The sequence below is a fragment of the Hyla sarda genome, chromosome 1 (genome assembly GCF_029499605.1).
Source record: "Hyla sarda isolate aHylSar1 chromosome 1, aHylSar1.hap1, whole genome shotgun sequence".
Taxonomy (NCBI): Eukaryota; Metazoa; Chordata; class Amphibia; order Anura; family Hylidae; genus Hyla; species Hyla sarda.
The window spans coordinates 255,757,194-255,777,266 of record NC_079189.1 but is presented as its reverse complement, the minus strand read 5'-3'; the positions used below and the strand labels follow the sequence as shown (position 1 = coordinate 255,777,266).

Below are 20,073 nucleotides of genomic sequence, written 5' to 3'. Positions count from 1 at the left end.
CTTAGGATGGCCGTAGACATCTTCACACCCTGTATACTGTGGATTTAAGCATCAATAAATCCTTTTCGGAATCGGAGCGGAAGGCGGCAACAGAGCAAAATGTCAACGACACCTGGGATTCCCAGCCAGTCTCCCATGCTGGTACTTACCGGGCCCTAAGCTGGGTAGCAGTCTGCGATCTGACGAGAGCAGGCGCGTTCAGCTTAGGATGGCCGTTGACAGCTTCTTGCCCTTTATACTGTGCATTTAGGCATCAATAAATCCTTTTCGGAATTGGAACGGAAGGCGGCAACAGTGCAAAATGTCAACGGCAGCCGGGACTCCCAGCCAGTGTCCCATGCCGGTACTTACCGGGCCCTAAGATCTGTACCAGTCTGCGATCTGACGAGAGCAGGCGCGTTAAGCTTAGGATGGCCGTCGACAGCTTCACACCTTGTATACTGTGGATTTAAGCATCAATAAATTCTTTACGGAATCGGAGCGGAAGGCAGCAATAGAGCAAAATGTCAACGGCACCCGGGATTCCCAGCCAGTCTCCCATGCCAGTACTTACCGGGCCCTAACCTGGGTAGCAGTCTGCGATCTGACGAGAGCAGGCGTGTTCAGCTTAGGATGGCCGTTGACAGCTTCTCGCCCTTTATACTGTGCATTTAAGCATCAATAAATCCTTTTCCGAACGGAAGGCGGCAACAGAGCAAAATGTCAACGGCAGCCGGGATTCCCAGCCAGTGTCCCATGCCGGTACTTACCGGGCCCTAAGATCTGTACCAGTCTGCGATCTGACGAGAGCAGGCGCGTTAAGCTTAGGATGGCCGTAGACAGCTTCACACCTTGTATACTGTGGATTTAAGCATCAATAAATTATTTTCGGAATCGGAGCGGATGGCAGCAATAGAGCAAAATGTCAACGGCACCCGGGATTCCCAGCCAGTCTCCCATGCCAATACTTACCAGGCCCTAAGCTGGGTAGCAGTCTGCGATCTGACGAGAGCAGGCGCGTTCAGCTTAGGATGGCCGTTGACAGCTTCACACTTTGTATACTGTGGATTTAAGCATCAATAAATAATTTTCCGAATCGGAACAGAAACAGAGCAAAATGTCAACTGCACCCGGGATTCCCAGCCAGTCTCCCATGCTGGTACTTACCAGGCCCGAAGCTGGGTAGCGGTCTGCGATCTGAGAAGAACAGGCGCATTCAGCTTAGGATGGCCGTAGACATCTTCACACCCTGTATACTGTGGATTTAAGCATCAATAAATCCTTTTCGGAATCGGAGCGGAAGGCGGCAACAGAGCAAAATGTCAACGACACCTGGGATTCCCAGCCAGTCTCTCATGCTGGTACTTACCGGGCCCTAAGCTGGGAAGCAGTCTGCGATCTGACGAGAGCAGGCGCGTTCAGCTTAGGATGGCCGTAGACAGCTTTTTGCCCTTTATACTGTGCATTTAAGCATCAATAAATCCTTTTCGGAATCGGAACGGAAGGCGGCAACAGAGCAAAATGTCAACGGCAGCCGGGATTCCCAGCCAGCCTCCCATGCCGGTACTTACCGAGCCCTAAGATCTGTACCAGTCTGCGATCAGACGAGAGCAGGCGCGTTAAGCTTAGGATGGCCGTCGACAGCTTTACACCTTGTATACTGTGGATTTAAGCATCAATAAATTATTTTCGGAATCGGAGCGGAAGGCAGCAATAGAGCAAAATGTCAACGGCACTCGGGATTCCCAGCCAGTCTCCCATGCCAGTACTTACTGCGCCCTAAGCTGGGTAGCCGTCTGCGATCTGACAAGAGCAGGCGCGTTCAGCTTAGGATGGCCATTGACAGCTTCATGCTTTTTATACTGTGCATTTAAGCATCAATAAATCCTTTTCGGAATCGGAAGGGAAGGCGGCAACAGAGCAAAATGTCAACTGCACCCGGGATTCCCAGCCAATCTCCCATGCCGGTACTTACTGGGCCCTAAGCTGGGTAGCAGTCTGCGATCTGACGAGAGCAGGCGCGTTCAGCTTAGGATGGCCGTTGACATCTTCACGCCTTGTATATTGTGGATTTAAGCATCAATAAATATTTTTTTAATCTTAGAGGAAGGCGGCAACAGAGCAAAATGTCAATGGCACCTTGGATTGCCGGACAGTCTTCCATGCCGTTAACTGCCGGGCAGCAGTCTGCGATCTGAGGAGAGCAGGCACGTTCAGGCTTAGGATAGCCGTTGACAGCTTCACACCCTGTTTATTGTGGATTTAAGCATCAATAAATCCTTTTCCGAATCGGAGCAGAAACAGAGCAAAATGTCAACTGCACCCGGGATTCCCAGCCAGTCTCCCATGCTGGTACTTACCAGGCCCGAAGCTGGGTAGCAGTCTGCGATCTGACGAGAACAGGCGCATTCAGCTTAGGATGGCCGTAGACATCTTCACACCCTGTATACTGTGGATTTAAGCATCAATAAATCCTTTTCGGAATCGGAGCGGAAGGCGGCAACAGAGAAAAATGTCAATAGCACCTTGGATTGCCAGCCAGTCTCCCATGCCCGTACTTGCCGGGCAGCAGTCTGCGATCTGACAAGAACAGGCGCATTCAGCTTAGGATAGCCGTAGACGGCTTCACACCCTGTATACTGTGGATTTAAGCATCAATAAATCCTTTTCGGAATCGGAGCAAAATGTCTACAGAGCTACAGAGCAAAATGTCAACAACACCTCAGATTCCCAGCCAGTCTCCCATGCTGGTACTTACCGGGCCCTAAGCTGGGTAGCAGTCTGCAATCTGACGAGAGCAGGCACGTTCAGCTTAGGATGGCCGTTGACAGCTTCACGCCCTTTATACTGTGCATTTAAGCATCAATAAATCCTTTTCCGAATCGGAGCGGAAGGCGGCAACAGATTAAAATGTCAAATGCACCCGGGATTCCCAGCCGGTCTCCCATGTTGGTACTTACCAGGCCCTAAGCTGGGTAGCAGTCTGCGATCTGACTAGAGCAGGCGCGCTCAGCTTAGGATGGCCTTTGACAGCTTCACGCACTTTATACTGTGCATTTAAGCATCAATAAATCCTTTTCGGAATCGGAACGGAAGGCGGCAACAGAGCAAAATGTCAACTGCACCCGGGATTCCCAGCCAATCTCCCATGCCGGTACTTACTGGGCCCTAAGCTGGGTAGCAGTCTGCGATTTGACGTGAGCAGGCGCGTTCAGCTTAGGATGGCCGTTGACATCTTCACGCTTTGTATATTGTGGATTTAAGCATCAATAAATATTTTTATTAATCGGAGAGGAAGGCGGCAACAGAGCAAAATGTCAATGGCACCTTGGATTGCCAGCCAGTCTCCCATGCTGGTAACTGCCGGGCAGCAGTCTGCGATCTGAGGAGAGCAGGCACGTTCAGGCTTAGGATGGCCGTTGACAGCTTCACACCCTGTATATTGTGGATTTAAGCATCAATAAATCCTTTTCTGAATCGGAGCGGAAGGCGGCAACAGATTAAAATGTCAACTGCACCTGGGATTCCCAGCCAGTCTCCCATGCTGGTACTTACCAGGCCCTAAGCTGGGTAGCAGTCTGCAATCTGACGAGAGCAGGCGCGTTCATCTTAAGATGGCCGTTGACAGCTTCAAACTTTGTATACTGTGGATTTAAGCATCAATAAATAATTTTCGAAATCGGAGCAGAAACAGAGCAAAAAGTCAACTGCACCCGGGATTCCCAGCCAGTCTCCCATGCTGGTACTTACCAGGCCCGAAGCTGGGTAGCAGTCTACGATCTGACGAGAACAGGCGCATTCAGCTTAGGATGGCCGTAGACATCTTCACACCCTGTATACTGTGGATTTAAGCATCAATAAATCCTTTTCGGAATCGGAGCGTAAGGCGGCAACAGAGCAAAATGTCAACGACACCTGGGATTCCCAGCCAGTCTCCCATGCTGGTACTTACCGTGCCCTAAGCTGGGTAGCAGTCTGCGATCTGCCGAGAGCAGGCGTGTTCAGCTTAGGATGGCCGTTGACAGCTTCTCGCCCTTTATTCTGTGCATTTAAGCATCAATAAATCCTTTTCGGAATCGGAACGGAAGGCGGCAACAGAGCAAAATGTCAACGGCAGCCGGGATTCCCAGCCAATGTCCCATGCCGGTACTTACCGGACCCTAAGATCTGTACCAGTCTGCGATCTGAGGAGAGCAGGCGCGTTAAGCTTAGGATGGCCGTTGACATCTTCACGCATTGTATATTGTGGATTTAAGCATCAATAAATATTTTTATTAATCGGAGAGGAAGGCTGCAACAGAGCAAAATGTCAATGGCACCTTGGATTGCCAGCCAGTCTCCCACGCCGGTATCTGCCGGGCAGCAGTCTGCGATCCGAGAAGAGCAGACACGTTCAGCTTAGGATGGCCGTTGACAGCTTCACACCCTGTATATTGTGGATTTAAGCATCAATAAATCCTTTTCCGAATCGGAGCGGAAGGCGGCAACAGATTAAAATGTCAACTGCACCCGGGATTCCAGCCAGTCTACCATGCTGGTACTTACCAGGCCCTAAGCTGGGTAGCAGTCTGCAATCTGACGAGAGCAGGCGCGTTCAGCTTAGGATGGCCGTTGACAGCTTCACACTTTGTATAGTGTGGATTTAAGCATCAATAAATAATTTTCAGAATCAGAGCAGAAACAGAGCAGAATGTCAACTGCACCTGGGATTCCCAGCCAGTCTCCCATGCTGGTACTTACCAGGCCCGAAGCTGGGTAGCAGTCTGCGATCTGACGAGAACAGACACATTCAGCTTAGGATGGCCGTAGACATCTTCACACGCTGTATACTGTGGATTTAAGCATCAATAAATCCTTTACGGAATCGGAGCGGAAGGCGGCAACAGAGCAAAATGTCAACGACACCTGGGATTCCCAGTCAGTCTCCCATGCTGGTACTTACCGGGCCCTAAGCTGGGTAGCAGTCTGCGATCTGACGAGAGCAGGCGCGTTCAGCCTAGGTTGGCCGTTGACATCTTCTTGTCCTTTCTACTGTGCATTTAAGCATCAATAAATCCTTTTCGGAATCGGAACGGAAGGCGGCAACAGAGCAAAATGTCAACAGCAGCCGGGATTCCCAGCCAGTGTCCCATGCCGGTACTTACCGGGCCCTAAGATCTGTACCAGTCTGCGATCTGACGAGAGCAGGCGCGTTAAGCTTAGGATGGCCGTCGACAGCTTCACACCTTGTATACTGTGGATTTAAGCATCAATAAATCCTTTTCCGAATCGGAGCGGAAGGCGGCAACAGAGCAAAATGTCAACGGCACCCAGGATTCCCAGCCAGTCTCCCATGCCAGTACTTACCAGGCCCTAAGCTGGGTAGCAGTCTGCGATCTGACGAGAGCAGGCGCGTTCAGCATAGGATGGCCGTTGACAGCTTCACACTTTGTATACTGTGCATTTAAGCATCAATAAATCCTTTTCGGAATCGGAACGGAAGGCGGCAACAGAGCAAAATGTCAACGGCAACCGGGATTCCCAGCCAGTGTCCCATGCCAGTACTTACCGGGCCCTAAGATCTGTACCAGTCTGCGATCTGACGAGAGCAGGCGCGTTAAGCTTAGGATGGCCATTGACAGCTTCACGATTTTTATACTGTGCATTTAAGCATCAATAAATCCTTTTCGGAATCGGAACGGAAGGCGGCAACAGAGCAAAATGTCAACGGCAGCCGGGATTCCCAGCCAGTCTCCCATGCCGGTACTTACTGGGCCCTAAGCTGGGTAGCAGTCTGCGATCTGACGAGAGCAGGCGCGTTCAGCTTAGGATGGCCGTTGACATCTTCACGCATTGTATAATGTGGATTTAAGCATCAATAAATATTTTTATTAATCGGAGAGGAAAGCGGCAACAGAGCAAAATATCAATGGCACCTTGGATTGCCAGCCAGTCTCCCACGCCGGTATCTGCCGGGCAGCAGTCTGCGATCTGACGAGAGCAGGCGCGTTCAGCTTAGTATGGCCGTTGACAGCTTCACGCCCTTTATACTGTGCATTTAAGCATCAATAAATCCTTTTCGGAATCGGAGAGGAAGGCGGCAACAGAGCAAAATGTCAATAGCACCTTGGATTGCCAGCCAGTCTCCCATGCCCGTACTTGCCGGGCAGCAGTCTGCAATCTGACAAGAACAGGCACATTCAGCTTAGGATAGCCGTAGACGGCCTCACACAATGTATACTGTGGATTTAAGCATCAATAAATCCTTTTCGGAATCGGAACGGAAGGCGGCAACAGAGCAAAATGTCAACGGCAGCCGGGATTCCCAACCAGTGTCCCATGCCGGTACTTACCGGGCCCTAAGATCTGTACCAGTCTGCGATCTGACGAGAGCAGGCGCGTTAAGCTTAGGATGGCCGTCGACAGCTTCACACCTTGTATACTGTGGATTTAAGCATCAATAAATTCTTTTCGGAATCGAAGCGGAAGGCAGCAATAGAGCAAAATGTCAACAGCAACCGGGATTCCCAGCCAGTCTCCCATGCCAGTACTTACCGGGCCCTAAGCTGGGTAGCAGTCTGCGATCTGACGAGCGCAGGCGCGTTCAGCTTAGGATGGCCATTGACAGCTTCATGCTTTTTATACTGTGCATTTAAGCATCAATAAATCCTTTTCGGAATCGGAACGGAAGGCGGCAACAGAGCAAAATGTCAACTGCAACCGGGATTCCCAGCCAATCTCCCATGCCGGTACTTACTGGGCCCTAAGCTGGGTAGCAGTCTGCGATCTGACGAGAGCAGGCGCGTTCAGCTTAGGATGGCCGTTGACATCTTCACGCCTTGTATATTGTGGATTTAAGCATCAATAAATATTTTTTTAATCGGAGAGGAAGGCGGCAACAGAGCAAAATGTCAATGGCACCTTGGATTGCCAGCCAGTCTCCCATGCCGGTAACTGCCGGGCAGCAGTCTGCGATCTGAGGAGAGCAGGCACGTTCAGGCTTAGGATGGCCGTTGACAGCTTCACACCCTGTATATTGTGGATTTAAGCATCAATAAATCCTTTTCCGAATCGGAGCGGAAGGCGGCAACAGATTAAAATGTCAACTGCACCCGGGATTCCCAGCCAGTCTCCCATGCTGGTACTTACCAGGCCCTAAGCTGGGTAGCAGTCTGCGATCTGACGAGAGCAGGCGCTTTCAGCTTAGGATGGCCGTTGACAGCTTCACACTTTGTATACTGTGGATTTAAGCAGCAATAAATAATTTTCGGAATCGGAGCAAAATGTCAACTGCACCCGGGATTCCCAGCCAGTCTCCCATGCTGGTACTTACCAGGCCCTAAGCTGGGTAGCAGTCTGCGATCTGACGAGAGCAGGCACGTTCAGCTTAGGATGGCCGTTGACAGCTTCTTGCCCTTTATACTGTGCATTTAAGCATCAATAAATCCTTTTCGAAATCGGAAACGGAAGGCGGCAACAGAGCAAAATGTCAACGGCAGCCGGGATTCCCAGCCAGTGTCCCATGCCGGTACTTACCGGGCCCTAAGATCTGTACCAGTCTGCGATCTGACAAGAGCAGGCGCGTTAAGCTTAGGATGGCCGTCGACAGCTTCACACCTTGTATACTGTGGATTTAAGCATCAATAAATTATTTTCGGAATCGGAGCGGAAGGCAGCAATAGAGCAAAATGTCAACAGCACCCGGGATTCCCAGCCAGTCTCCCATGCCAGTACTTACCGGGCCCTAAGCTGGGTAGCAGTCTGCAATCTGACGAGAGCAGGCGCGTTCAGCTTAGGATGGCCATTGACAGCTTCATGCTTTTTATACTGTGCATTTAAGCATCAATAAATCCTTTTCGGAATCGGAACGGAAGGCGGCAACAGAGCAAAATGTCAACTGCACCCGGGATTCCCAGCCAGTCTCCCATGCCGGTACTTACTGGGCCCTAAGCTGGGTAGCAGTCTGCGATCTGACGAGAGCAGGCGCGTTCAGCTTAGGATGGCCATTGACATCTTCACGCCTTGTATATTGTGGATTTAAGCATCAATAAATATTTTTTTAATCGGAGAGGAAGGCGGCAACAGAGCAAAATGTCAATGGCACCTTGGATTGCCAGCCAGTCTCCCATGCTGGTAACTGCCGGGCAGCAGTCTGCGATCTGAGGAGAGCAGGCACGTTCAGGCTTAGGATGGCCGTTGACAGCTTCACACCCTGTATGTTGTGGATTTAAGCATCAATAAATACTTTTCCGAATCGGAGCGGAAGGCGGCAACAGATTAAAATGTCAACTGCACCCGGGATTCCCAGCCAGTCTCCCATGCTGGTACTTACCAGGCCCTAAGCTGGGTAGCAGTCTGCGATCTGACGAGAATAGGCGCGTTCAGCTTAGGATGGCCGTTGACAGCTACACACTTTGTATACTGTGGATTTAAGCATCAATAAATTATTTTCGGAATCAGAGCGGAAGGCAGCAATAGAGCAAAACGTCAACGGCACCTGGGATTCCCAGCCAGCCTACCATGCCAGTACTTACCGGGCCCTAAGCTGGGTAGCAGTCTGCGATCTGACGAGAACAGGCGCGTTCAGCTTAGGATGGCCATTGGCAGCTTCATGCTTTTTATACTGTGCATTTAAGCATCAATAAATCCTTTTCGGAATCGGAGAGGAAGGCGGCAACAGAGCAAAATGTCAATAGCACCTTGGATTGCCAGCCAGTCTCCCATGCCCGTACTTGCTGGGCAGCAGTCTGCGATCTGACAAGAACAGGCACATTCAGCTTAGGATAGCCGTAGACGGCTTCACACAATGTATACTGTGGATTTAAGCATCAATAAATCCTTTTCGGAATCGGAACGGAAGGCGGCAACAGAGCAAAATGTCAACGGCAGCCGGGATTCCCAGCCAGTGTCCCATGCCGGTACCTACCGGGCCCTAAGATCTGTACCAGTCTGCGATCTGACGAGAGCAGGCGCGTTAAGCTTAGGATGGCCGTCGACAGCTTCACACCTTGTATACTGTGGATTTAAGCATCAATAAATTATTTTCGGAATCGGAGCGGAAGGCAGCAATAGAGCAAAATGTAAACGGCACCCAGGATTCCCAGCAGGTCTCCCATGCCAGTACTTACCGGGCCCTAAGCTGGGTAGCAGTCTGCGATCTGACGAGAGCAGGCGCGTTCAGCTTAGGATGGCCGTCGACAGCTTCACACCTTGTATACTGTGGATTTAAGCATCAATAAATTCTTTTCGGAATCGGAGCGGAAGGCAGCAATAGAGCAAAATGTCAACGGCACCCAGGATTCCCAGCCAGTCTCCCATGCCAGTACTTACCGGGCCCTAAGCTGGGTAGCAGTCTGTGATCTGACGAGAGCAGGCGCGTTCAGCTTAGGATGGCCATTGACAGCTTCATGCTTTTTTTACTGTGCATTTAAGCATCAATAAATCCTTTTCGGAATCAGAGCGGAAGGCGGCTACAGAGCAAAATGTCAACAACACCTGGGATTCCCAGCCAGTCTCCCATGCTGGTACTTACTGGGCCCTAAGCTGGGTAGCAGCCTGCGATCTGACGAGAGCAGGCGCGTTCAGCTTAGGATGGCCGTTGACAGCTTCACGCCCTTTATACTGTGCATTTAAGCATCAATAAATCCTTTTCCGAATCGGAGCGGAAGGCGGCAACAGATTAAAATGTCAACTGCACCCGGGATTCCCAGCCAGTCTCCCATGCTGGTACTTACCAGGCCCTAAGCTGGGTAGCAGTCTGCGATCTGACGAGAGCAGGAGCGTTCAGCACAGGATGGCCATTGACAGCTTCACACTTTGTATACTGTGGATTTAAGCGTCAATAAATAATTTTCGGAATCGGAGCAGAAACAGAGCAAAATGTCAACTGCACCCGGGATTCCCAGCCAGTCTCCCATGCTGGTACTTACCAGGCCCAAAGCTGGGTAGCAGTCTGCGATCTGACGAGAGCAGGCGCGTTAAGCTTAGGATGGCCGTCGACAGGTTCACACCTTGTATACTGTGGATTTAAGCATCAATAAATTATTTTCGGAAGCCGAGCGGAAGGCAGCAATAGAGCAAAATGTCAACGGCACCTGGGATTCCCAGCCAGTCTCCCATGCCAGTACTTACCGGGCCCTAAGCTGGGTAGCAGTCTGCGATCTGACGAGAGCAGGCGCGTTCAGCTTAGGATGGCCATTGACAGCTTCATGCTTTTTATACTGTGCATTTAAGCATCAATAAATCCTTTTCGGAATCGGAGAGGAAGGCGGCAACAGAGCAAAATGTCAATAGCACCTTGGATTGCCAGCCAGTCTCCCATGCCCGTACTTGCCGGGCAGCAGTCTGCGATCTGACAAGAACAGGCACATTCAGCTTAGGATAGCCGTAGACGGCTTCACACAATGTATACTGTGGATTTAAGCATCAATAAATCCTTTTCGGAATCGGAACGGAAGGCGGCAACAGAGCAAAATGTCAACGGCAGCCGGGATTCCCAGCCAGTGTCCCATGCCGGTACTTACCGGGCCCTAAGATCTGTACCAGTCTGCGATCTGACGAGAGCAGGCGCGTTAAGCTTAGGATGGCCGTCGACAGCTTCACACCTTGTATACTGTGGATTTAAGCATCAATAAATTCTTTTCGGAATCGGAGCGGAAGGCAGCAATAGAGCAAAATGTCAACCGGGATTCCCAGCCAGTCTCCCATGCCAGTACTTACCGGGCCCTAAGCTGGGTAGCAGTCTGCGATCTGACGAGAGCAGGCGCGTTCAGCTTAGGACGGCCATTGACAGCTTCATGCTTTTTATACTGTGCATTTAAGCATCAATAAATCCTTTTTGAAATCGGAACGGAAGGCGGCAACAGAGCAAAATGTCAACTGCACCCGGGATTCCCAGCCAGTCTCCCATGCTGGTACTTACTGGGCCCTAAGCTGGGTAGCAGTCTGCGATCTGACGAGAGCAGGCGCGTTCAGCTTAGGATGGCCGTTGACAGCTTCACACTTTGTATACTGTGGATTTAAGCATCAATAAATATTTTTTTAATCGGAGAGGAAGGCTGCAACAGAGCAAAATGTCAATGGCACCTTGGATTGCCAGCCAGTCTCCCATGCCGGTAACTGCCGGGCAGCAGTCTGCGATCTGAGGAGAGCAGGCACGTTCAGGCTTAGGATGGCCGTTGACAGCTTCACACCCTGTATATTGTGGATTTAAGCATCAATAAATCCTTTTCCGAATCGGAGCGGAAGGCGGCAACAGATTAAATTGTCAACTGCACCCGGGATTCCCAGCCAGTCTCCCATGCTGGTACTTACCAGGCCCTTAGCTGGGTAGCAGTCTGCGATCTGACGAGAGCAGGCGCGTTCAGCTTAGGATGGCCGTTGACAGCTTCACACTTTGTATACTGTGGATTTAAGCATCAATAAATAATTTTCGGAATCGGAGCAGAAACAGAGCAAAATGTCAACTGCACCCGGGATTCCCAGCCAGTCTCCCATGCTGGTACTTATCAGGCACGAAGCTGGGTAGCAGTCTGCGATCTGACGAGAACAGGCGCATTCAGCTTAGGATGGCCGCAGACATCTTCACACCCTGTATACTGTGGATTTAAGCATCAATAAATCCTTTTCGGAATCGGAGCGTAAGGCGGCTACAGAGCAAAATGTCAACGACACCTGGAATTCCCAGCCAGTCTCCCATGCTGGTACTTACCGGGCCCTAAGCTGGGTAGCAGTCTGCGATCTGACGAGAGCAGGCGCGTTCAGCTTAGGATGGCCGTTGATAGCTTCTCGCCCTTTATACTGTGCATTTAAGCATCAATAAATCCTTTTCGGAATCGGAACGGAAGGCGGCAACAGAGCAAAATGTCAACTGCACCCGGGATTCCCAGCCAGTCTCCCATGCCGGTACTTACTGGGCCCTAAGCTGGGAAGCAGTCTGCGATCTGACGAGAGCAGGCACGTTCAGCTTAGGATGGCCGTTGACATCTTCATATATTGTATATTGTGGATTTAAGCATCAATAAATATTTTTATTAATCGGAGAGGAAGGCGGCAACAGAGCAAAATGTCAATGGCACCTTGGATTGCCAGCCAGTCTCCCATGCCGATATCTGCCGGGCAGCAGTCTGCGATCTGAGGAGAGCAGACATGTTCAGCTTAGGATGGCCGTTGACAGCTTCACACCCTGTATATTGTGGATTTAAGCATCAATAAATCCTTTTCCGAATCGGAGCGGAAGGCGGCAACAGATTAAAATGTCAACTGCACCCGGGATTCCAGCCAGTCTACCATGCTGGTACTTACCAGGCCTTAAGCTGGGTAGCAGTCTGCGATCTGACGAGAGCAGGCGCGTTCAGCTTAGGATGGCCGTTGACGGCTTCACACTTTGTATACTGTGGATTTAAGCATCAATAAATAATTTTCGGAATCGGAGCAGAAACAGAGCAAAATGTCAACTGCACCCGGGATTCCCAGCCAGTCTCCCATGCTGGTACTTACCAGGCCCGAAGCTGGGTAGCAGTCTGCGATCTGACGAGAACAGACACATTCAGCTTAGGATGGCCATAGACATTTTCACACCCTGTATACTGTGGATTTAAGCATCAATAAATCCTTTACGGAATCGGAGCGGAAGGCGGCAACAGAGCAAAATGTCAACGACACCTGGGATTCCCAGTCAGTCTCCCATGCTGGTACTTACCGGGCCCTAAGCTGGGTAGCAGTCTGCGATCTGACGAGAACAGGCGCGATCAGCCTAGGTTGGCCGTTGACATCTTCTTGTCCTTTATACTGTGCATTTAAGCATCAATAAATCCTTTTCGGAATCGGAACGGAAGGCGGCAACAGAGCAAAATGTCAACGGCAGCCGGGATTCCCAGCCAGTGTCCCATGCCGGTACTTACCGGGCCCTAAGATCTGTACCAGTCTGCGATCTGACGAGAGCAGGCGCGTTAAGCTTAGGATGGCCGTCGACAGCTTCACACCTTGTATACTGTGGATTTAAGCATCAATAAATTATTTTCGGAATCGGAGCGGAAGGCAGCAATAGAGCAAAATGTCAACGGCACCCGGGATTCCCAGCCAGTCTCCCATGCCAGTACTTACCGGGCCCTAAGCTGGGTAGCAGTCTGCGATCTGACGAGAGCAGGCGCGTTCAGCTAAGGATGGCCATTGACAGCTTCATGCTTTTTATACTGTGCATTTAAGCATCAATAAATCCTTTTCGGAATCCGAGCGGAAGGCGGCTACAGAGCAAAATGTCAACAACACCTGGGATTCCCAGCCAGTCTCCCATGCTGGTACTTACTGGGCCCTAAGCTGGGTAGCAGTCTGCGATCTGACGAGAGCAGGCGCGTTCAGCTTAGGATGGCCGTTGAAAGCTTCACGCCCTTTATACTGTGCATTTAAGCATCAATAAATTCTTTTCCGAATCGGAGCGGAAGGCGGCAACAGATTAAAATGTCAAATGCACCCGGGATTCCCAGCCAGTCTCCCATGCTGGTACTTACCAGGCCCTAAGCTGGGTAGCAGTCTGCGATCTGACGAGAGCAGGCGCGTTCAACATAGGATGGCCGTTGACAGCTTCACACTTTGTATACTGTGCATTTAAGCATCAATAAATCCTTTTCGGAATCGGAACGGAAGGCGGCAACAGAGCAAAATGTCAACGGACACCGGGATTCCCAGCCAGTGTCCCATGCCAGTACTTACCGGGCCCTAAGATCTGTACCAGTCTGCGATCTGACGAGAGCAGGCGCGTTAAGCTTAGGATGGCCATTGACAGCTTCACGATTTTTATACTGTGCATTTAAGCATCAATAAATCCTTTTCGGAATCGAAACGGAAGGCGGCAACAGAGCAAAATGTCAACGGCAGCCGGGATTCCCAGCCAGTGTCCCATGCCGGTACCTATCGGGCCCTAAGATCTGTACCAGTCTGCGATCTGACGAGAGCAGGCGCGTTAAGCTTAGGATGGCCGTCGACAGCTTCACACCTTGTATACTGTGGATTTAAGCATCAATAAATTATTTTCGGAATCGGAGCGGAAGGCAGCAATAGAGCAAAATGTAAACGGCACCCAGGATTCCCAGCAGGTCTCCCATGCCAGTACTTACCGGGCCCTAAGCTGGGTAGCAGTCTGCGATCTGACGAGAGCAGGCGCGTTCAGCTTAGGATGGCCGTCGACAGCTTCACACCTTGTATACTGTGGATTTAAGCATCAATAAATTATTTTCGGAATCGGAGCGGAAGGCAGCAATAGAGCAAAATGTCAACGGCACCCAGGATTCCCAGCCAGTCTCCCATGCCAGTACTTACCGGGCCCTAAGCTGGGTAGCAGTCTGTGATCTGACGAGAGCAGGCGCGTTCAGCTTAGGATGGCCATTGACAGCTTCATGCTTTTTTTACTGTGCATTTAAGCATCAATAAATCCTTTTCGGAATCGGAGCGGAAGGCGGCTACAGAGCAAAATGTCAACAACACCTGGGATTCCCAGCCAGTCTCCCATGCTGGTACTTACTGGGCCCTAAGCTGGGTAGCAGCCTGCGATCTGACGAGAGCAGGCGCGTTCAGCTTAGGATGGCCGTTGACAGCTTCACGCCCTTTATACTGTGCATTTAAGCATCAATAAATCCTTTTCCGAATCGGAGCGGAAGGCGGCAACAGATTAAAATGTCAACTGCACCCGGGATTCCCAGCCAGTCTCCCATGCTGGTACTTACCAGGCCCTAAGCTGGGTAGCAGTCTGCGATCTGACGAGAGCAGGCGCGTTCAGCACAGGATGGCCGTTGACAGCTTCACACTTTGTATACTGTGGATTTAAGCGTCAATAAATAATTTTCGGAATCGGAGCAGAAACAGAGCAAAATGTCAACTGCACCCGGGATTCCCAGCCAGTCTCCCATGCTGGTACTTACCAGGCCCAAAGCTGGGTAGCAGTCTGCGATCTGACGAGAGCAGGCGCGTTAAGCTTAGGATGGCCGTCGACAGCTTCACACCTTGTATACTGTGGATTTAAGCATCAATAAATTATTTTCGGAAGCCGAGCGGAAGGCAGCAATAGAGCAAAATGTCAACGGCACCTGGGATTCCCAGCCAGTCTCCCATGCCAGTACTTACCGGGCCCTAAGCTGGGTAACAGTCTGCGATCTGACGAGAGCAGGCGCGTTCAGCTTAGGATGGCCATTGACAGCTTCATGCTTTTTATACTGTGCATTTAAGCATCAATAAATCCTTTTCGGAATCGGAGAGGAAGGCGGCAACAGAGCAAAATGTCAATAGCACCTTGGATTGCCAGCCAGTCTCCCATGCCCGTACTTGCCGGGCAGCAGTCTGCGATCTGACAAGAACAGGCACATTCAGCTTAGGATAGCCGTAGACGGCTTCACACAATGTATACTGTGGATTTAAGCATCAATAAATCCTTTTCGGAATCGGAACGGAAGGCGGCAACAGAGCAAAATGTCAACGGCAGCCGGGATTCCCAGCCAGTGTCCCATGCCGGTACTTACCGGGCCCTAAGATCTGTACCAGTCTGCGATCTGACGAGAGCAGGCGCGTTAAGCTTAGGATGGCCGTCGACAGCTTCACACCTTGTATACTGTGGATTTAAGCATCAATAAATTCTTTTCGGAATCGGAGCGGAAGGCAGCAATAGAGCAAAATGTCAACCGGGATTCCCAGCCAGTCTCCCATGCCAGTACTTACCGGGCCCTAAGCTGGGTAGCAGTCTGCGATCTGACGAGAGCAGGCGCGTTCAGCTTAGGATGGCCATTGACAGCTTCATGCTTTTTATACTGTGCATTTAAGCATCAATAAATCCTTTTTGAAATCGGAACGGAAGGCGGCTACAGAGCAAAATGTCAACGACACCTGGAATTCCCAGCCAGTCTCCCATGCTGGTACTTACCGGGCCCTAAGCTGGGTAGCAGTCTGCGATCTGACGAGAGCAGGCGCGTTCAGCTTAGGATGGCCGTTGATAGCTTCTCGCCCTTTATACTGTGCATTTAAGCATCAATAAATCCTTTTCGGAATCGGAACGGAAGGCGGCAACAGAGCAAAATGTCAACTGCACCCGGGATTCCCAGCCAGTCTCCCATGCCGGTACTTACTGGGCCCTAAGCTGGGAAGCAGTCTGCGATCTGACGAGAGCAGGCACGTTCAGCTTAGGATGGCCGTTGACATCTTCATATATTGTATATTGTGGATTTAAGCATCAATAAATATTTTTATTAATCGGAGAGGAAGGCGGCAACAGAGCAAAATGTCAACGGACACCGGGATTCCCAGCCAGTGTCCCATGCCAGTACTTACCGGGCCCTAAGATCTGTACCAGTCTGCGATCTGACGAGAGCAGGCGCGTTAAGCTTAGGATGGCCATTGACAGCTTCACGATTTTTATACTGTGCATTTAAGCATCAATAAATCCTTTTCGGAATCGAAACGGAAGGCGGCAACAGAGCAAAATGTCAACGGCAGCCGGGATTCCCAGCCAGTCTCCCGTGCCGGTACTTACTGGGCCCTAAGCTGGGTAGCAGTCTGCGATCTGACGAGAGCATGCGCGTTCAGCTTAGGATGGCCGTTGACATCTTCTCGCATTGTATAATGTGGATTTAAGCATCAATAAATATTTTTATTAATCGGAGAGGAAGGCGGCAACAGAGCAAAATGTCAATGGCACCTTGGATTGCCAGCCAGTCTCCCACGCCGGTATCTGCCGGGCAGCAGTCTGCGATCTGAGGAGAGCAGACACGTTCAGCTTAGGATGGCCGTTGACAGCTTCACACACTGTATATTGTGGATTTAAGCATCAATAAATCCTTTTCCGAATCGGAGCGGAAGGCGGCAACAGATTAAAATGTCAACTGCAACCGGGATTCCAGCCAGTCTACCATGCTGGTACTTACCAGGCCCTAAGCTGGGTAGCAGTCTGCGATCTGACGAGAGCAGGCGCGTTCAGCTTAGGATGGCCGTTGACAGCTTCACACTTAGTATACTGTGGATTTAAGCATCAATAAATATTTTTTTAATCGGAGAGGAAGGCGGCAACAGAGCAAAATGTCAATGGCACCTTGGATTGCCAGCCAGTCTCCCATGCCGGTAACTGCCGGGCAGCAGTCTGCGATCTGAGGAGAGCAGGCACGTTCAGGCTTAGGATGGCCGTTGACAGCTTCACACCCTGTATATTGTGGATTTAAGCATCAATAAATCCTTTTCCGAATCGGAGCGGAAGGCGGCAACAGATTAAATTGTCAACTGCACCCGGGATTCCCAGCCAGTCTCCCATGCTGGTACTTACCAGGCCCTTAGCTGGGTAGCAGTCTGCGATCTGACGAGAGCAGCACGTTCAGCTTAGGATGGCCGTTGACAGCTTCACACTTTGTATACTGTGGATTTAAGCATCAATAAATAATTTTCGGAATTGGAGCAGAAACAGAGCAAAATGTCAACTGCACCCGGGATTCCCAGCCAGTCTCCCATGCTGGTACTTACCAGGCACGAAGCTGGGTAGCAGTCTGTGATCTGACGAGAACAGGCGCATTCAGCTTAGGATGGCCATAGACATCTTCACACCCTGTATACTGTGGATTTAAGCATCAATAAATCCTTTTCGGAATCGGAGCGTAAGGCGGCTACAGAGCAAAATGTCAACGACACCTGGAATTCCCAGCCAGTCTCCCATGCTGGTACTTACCGGGCCCTAAGCTGGGTAGCAATCTGCGATCTGACGAGAGCAGGCGCGTTCAGCTTAGGATGGCCGTTGATAGCTTCTCGCCCTTTATACTGTGCATTTAAGCATCAATAAATCCTTTTCGGAATCGGAACGGAAGGCGGCAACAGAGCAAAATGTCAACTGCACCCGGGATTCCCAGCCAGTCTCCCATGCCGGTACTTACTGGGCCCTAAGCTGGGAAGCAGTCTGCGATCTGACGAGAGCAGGCACGTTCAGCTTAGGATGGCCGTTGACATCTTCATATATTGTATATTGTGGATTTAAGCATCAATAAATATTTTTATTAATCGGAGAGGAAGGCGGCAACAGAGCAAAATGTCAATGGCACCTTGGATTGCCAGCCAGTCTCCCATGCCGATATCTGCCGGGCAGCAGTCTGCGATCTGAGGAGAGCAGACATATTCAGCTTAGGATGCCCGTTGACAGCTTCACACCCTGTATATTGTGGATTTAAGCATCAATAAATCCTTTTCCGAATCGGAGCGGAAGGCGGCAACAGATTAAAATGTAAACTGCACCCGGGATTCCAGCCAGTCTACCATGCTGGTACTTACCAGGCCTTAAGCTGGGTAGCAGTCTGCGAACTGACGAGAGCAGGCGCGTTCAGCTTAGGATGGCCGTTGACAGCTTCACACTTTGTATACTGTGGATTTAAGCATCAATAAATAATTTTCGGAATCGGAGCAGAAACAGAGCAAAATGTCAACTGCACCCGGGATTCCCAGCCAGTCTCCCATGCTGGTACTTACCAGGCCCGAAGCTGGGTAGCAGTCTGCGATCTGACGAGAACAGACACATTCAGCTTAGGATGGCCATAGACATTTTCACACCCTGTATACTGTGGATTTAAGCATCAATAAATCCTTTACGGAATCGGAGCGGAAGGCGGCAACAGAGCAAAATGTCAACGACACCTGGGATTCCCAGTCAGTCTCCCATGCTGGTACTTACCGGGCCCTAAGCTGGGTAGCAGTCTGCGATCTGACGAGAACAGGCGCGATCAGCCTAGGTTGGCCGTTGACATCTTCTTGTCCTTTATACTGTGCATTTAAGCATCAATAAATCCTTTTCGGAATCGGAACGGAAGGCGGCAACAGAGCAAAATGTCAACGGCAGCCGGGATTCCCAGCCAGTGTCCCATGCCGGTACTTACCGGGCCCTAAGATCTGTACCAGTCTGCGATCTGACGAGAGCAGGCGCGTTAAGCTTAGGATGGCCGTCGACAGCTTCACACCTTGTATACTGTGGATTTAAGCATCAATAAATTATTTTCGGAATCGGAGCGGAAGGCAGCAATAGAGCAAAATGTCAACGGCACCCGGGATTCCCAGCCAGTCTCCCATGCCAGTACTTACCGGGCCCTAAGCTGGGTAGCAGTCTGCGATCTGACGAGAGCAGGCGCGTTCAGCTAAGGATGGCCATTGACAGCTTCATGCTTTTTATACTGTGCATTTAAGCATCAATAAATCCTTTTCGGAATCCGAGCGGAAGGCGGCTACAGAGCAAAATGTCAACAACACCTGGGATTCCCAGCCAGTCTCCCATGCTGGTACTTACTGGGCCCTAAGCTGGGTAGCAGTCTGCGATCTGACGAGAGCAGGCGCGTTCAGCTTAGGATGGCCGTTGAAAGCTTCACGCCCTTTATACTGTGCATTTAAGCATCAATAAATTCTTTTCCGAATCGGAGCGGAAGGCGGCAACAGATTAAAATGTCAAATGCACCCGGGATTCCCAGCCAGTCTCCCATGCTGGTACTTACCAGGCCCTAAGCTGGGTAGCAGTCTGCGATCTGACGAGAGCAGGCGCGTTCAACATAGGATGGCCGTTGACAGCTTCACACTTTGTATACTGTGCATTTAAGCATCAATAAATCCTTTTCGGAATCGGAACGGAAGGCGGCAACAGAGCAAAATGTCAACGGACACCGGGATTCCCAGCCAGTGTCCCATGCCAGTACTTACCGGGCCCTAAGATCTGTACCAGTCTGCGATCTGACGAGAGCAGGCGCGTTAAGCTTAGGATGGCCATTGACAGCTTCACGATTTTTATACTGTGCATTTAAGCATCAATAAATCCTTTTCGGAATCGAAACGGAAGGCGGCAACAGAGCAAAATGTCAACGGCAGCCGGGATTCCCAGCCAGTCTCCCGTGCCGGTACTTACTGGGCCCTAAGCTGGGTAGCAGTCTGCGATCTGACGAGAGCATGCGCGTTCAGCTTAGGATGGCCGTTGACATCTTCTCGCATTGTATAATGTGGATTTAAGCATCAATAAATATTTTTATTAATCGGAGAGGAAGGCGGCAACAGAGCAAAATGTCAATGGCACCTTGGATTGCCAGCCAGTCTCCCACGCCGGTATCTGCCGGGCAGCAGTCTGCGATC

General features: G+C 50.6%; 15 pseudogenes; all 15 read right to left on the bottom strand.

Moving 5' to 3' along the window:
• Positions 1–100: 100 nt before the first annotated feature.
• Positions 101–220, bottom strand: LOC130313049 (5S ribosomal RNA; annotated as a pseudogene).
• A 284-nt stretch (positions 221–504) lies between these two features.
• LOC130331381 (5S ribosomal RNA) lies at positions 505–624 on the bottom strand (annotated as a pseudogene).
• A 278-nt stretch (positions 625–902) lies between these two features.
• LOC130323147 (5S ribosomal RNA) lies at positions 903–1,022 on the bottom strand (annotated as a pseudogene).
• A 3,850-nt stretch (positions 1,023–4,872) lies between these two features.
• Positions 4,873–4,992, bottom strand: LOC130352895 (5S ribosomal RNA; annotated as a pseudogene).
• A 284-nt stretch (positions 4,993–5,276) lies between these two features.
• Positions 5,277–5,396, bottom strand: LOC130352005 (5S ribosomal RNA; annotated as a pseudogene).
• A 1,662-nt stretch (positions 5,397–7,058) lies between these two features.
• On the bottom strand, positions 7,059–7,178 carry LOC130328318 (5S ribosomal RNA; annotated as a pseudogene).
• Positions 7,179–9,037: 1,859 nt separating this feature from the next.
• LOC130325747 (5S ribosomal RNA) lies at positions 9,038–9,157 on the bottom strand (annotated as a pseudogene).
• Positions 9,158–10,040: 883 nt separating this feature from the next.
• On the bottom strand, positions 10,041–10,160 carry LOC130334600 (5S ribosomal RNA; annotated as a pseudogene).
• A 1,459-nt stretch (positions 10,161–11,619) lies between these two features.
• Positions 11,620–11,739, bottom strand: LOC130332042 (5S ribosomal RNA; annotated as a pseudogene).
• Positions 11,740–13,013: 1,274 nt separating this feature from the next.
• On the bottom strand, positions 13,014–13,133 carry LOC130322622 (5S ribosomal RNA; annotated as a pseudogene).
• Positions 13,134–14,023: 890 nt separating this feature from the next.
• Positions 14,024–14,143, bottom strand: LOC130325736 (5S ribosomal RNA; annotated as a pseudogene).
• An 883-nt stretch (positions 14,144–15,026) lies between these two features.
• Positions 15,027–15,146, bottom strand: LOC130314996 (5S ribosomal RNA; annotated as a pseudogene).
• A 670-nt stretch (positions 15,147–15,816) lies between these two features.
• Positions 15,817–15,936, bottom strand: LOC130332034 (5S ribosomal RNA; annotated as a pseudogene).
• Positions 15,937–17,601: 1,665 nt separating this feature from the next.
• LOC130332912 (5S ribosomal RNA) lies at positions 17,602–17,721 on the bottom strand (annotated as a pseudogene).
• A 1,274-nt stretch (positions 17,722–18,995) lies between these two features.
• LOC130322600 (5S ribosomal RNA) lies at positions 18,996–19,115 on the bottom strand (annotated as a pseudogene).
• Positions 19,116–20,073: the final 958 nt, after the last annotated feature.